At 35.8% G+C, this 2,198-nt stretch overlaps 1 non-coding gene across 1 annotated transcript; it reads left to right on the forward strand.

Moving 5' to 3' along the window:
* Positions 1 to 1,422: 1,422 nt before the first annotated feature.
* Positions 1,423 to 1,529, forward strand: LOC132435682 (U6 spliceosomal RNA). Its single transcript, XR_009521625.1, has one exon. It is a non-coding gene; the product is annotated as a U6 spliceosomal RNA (small nuclear RNA).
* The last annotated feature ends 669 nt before the right edge of the window (positions 1,530 to 2,198 follow it).

A 2,198-nucleotide genomic window follows, 5' to 3' on the forward strand; every position in this document is an offset into this window, starting at 1 on the left:
TACAGAAATCTCTTGCATTCCTATACACTAATGATGAAAAGACTGAAAGAGAAATTAAGGAAACACTCCCATTTACCATTGCAACCAAAAGAATGAAATACCTAGGAATAAATCTACCTAAGGAGACAAAAGACCTGTATGCAGAAAACTACAAGACACTGATGAAAGAAACTAAAGATGATACAAACAGGTGGAGAGATATACCATGTTCTTGGATTGGAAGAATCAACATTGTGAAAATGACTCTACTACGCAAAGCAATCTACAGATTCAATGCAATCCCTATCAAACTACCACTGGCATTTTTCACAGAACTAGAACAAAAAGTTTCACAATTTGTATGGAAACACAAAAGACCCCGAATAGCCAAAGCAATCTTGAGAAAGAAAAATGGAGCTGGAGGAATCAGGCTCCCTGACTTCACGCTATACTACAAAGCTACAGTAATCAAGACAGTATGGTACTGGCACAAAAACAGAAACACAGATCAATGGAACGGGATAGAAAGCCCAGAGATAAACCCATGCACATATGGTCACCTTATTTTTGATAAAGGAGGAATGGAGAAGAGATAGCCTCTTCAATAAGTGGTGCTGGGAAAACTGGACAGCTACATGTAACAGAATGAAATTAGAACACTCCCTAACACCATACACAAAAATAAACTCAAAATGGATTAAAGACCTAAATGTAAGGCCAGACACCATCAATCTCTTAGAGGAAAACATAGGCAGAACATTCTATGACATAAATCACAGCAAGATCCTTTTTGACCCACCTTCTAGAGAAATGGAAAAAAAACCAAAAATAAACAAATGGGACCTAATGAAACTTCAAAGCTTTTGCACAGCAAAGGAAACCATAAACAAGACCAAAAGACAACCCTCAGAATGGGAGAAAATATTTGCAAAGGAAGCAACTGACAAAGGATTAATCTCCAAAATTTACAAGCAGCTCGTGCAGCTCAATAACAAAAAAACAAACAACCCAATCCAAAAATGGGCAGAAGACCTAAATAGACATTTCTCCAAAGAAGATATACAGATGGCCAACAAACACATGAAAGAATGCTCAACATCATTAATCATTAGAGAAATGCAAATCAGAACTACAATGAGATACCATCTCACACCAGTCAGAATGGCCATCATCAAAAAATCCAGAAATAATAAATGCTGGAGAGGGTGTGGAGAAAAGGGAACCCTCTTGCTCTGTTGGTGGGAATGTAAATTGATACAGCCACTATGAAGAATAGTATGGAGGTTCCTTAAAAAACTAAAAATAGAACTGTCCGGAGCATTTTAAAACCACATATATTGCCATTGCAGTTTAGTTACTAAATTCAAGATTTTGATACTGAATTCAAGACATTAAAAATGTCATCTTTTAATGTTTTTATATTGTGTCAATCAATACCAGTTAGTGCTTGCTTTGGCAGCACATATACTAAAATTGGAACCATACAGAGAAGATTAGCGTGACCCTTGTGCAAGGATCGCACACAAATTCGTGAAGTGTTCCATGTTTTTTTAACAATAGCCAGGTCATGGAAGCAACCTAAATGTCCATCAACAGAGGAATGGATAAAGAAGATGTAGTACATATATACAATGGAATATTACTCAGTCATAAAAAGGAATGAAATTGGGTCATTTGTAGAGACATGGATGGACCTAGAGACTGTCATACAGACTGAAGTAAGTCAGAGAAAAACAAATATCATATATTAACACATATATGTGGAATCTGAAAAAATTGGTATAGATGATCTTATTTACAAAGTAGAAACAGAGACACAGATGTAGAGAACAAATCTATGGATACCAAGGGGGAAGGAGGAATGGGATGAACTGGGAGATTGAGATTGACATATATACACTATTGATTCTATGTATAAAATGGATAACTAATGAGAACCTGTGTAGCACAGGGAACTCTACTCAGTGCTCTGTGGTGACCTAAATGAGAAGGAAATCCAAAAAAGAGGCGATATATGTGTGTGTGAATAGCTGATTCACTTTGCTGTACAGTATGAACTAACACAATATTTCAGAGCAACTATGCTCCAATTAAAAAAATCAATACCATTTAAAATTTTAACTTGTATGTCTAACATATTGGTTATCTTTTTTAGTTTTGTGCTTGTTAAATTTGAAAAGCACACTTTCCTACTCTTTGCATAGGTCACTGCAAAAAAT

This window comes from Delphinus delphis, chromosome 12 (genome assembly GCF_949987515.2).
Source record: "Delphinus delphis chromosome 12, mDelDel1.2, whole genome shotgun sequence".
Classification (NCBI taxonomy): Eukaryota; Metazoa; Chordata; class Mammalia; order Artiodactyla; family Delphinidae; genus Delphinus; species Delphinus delphis.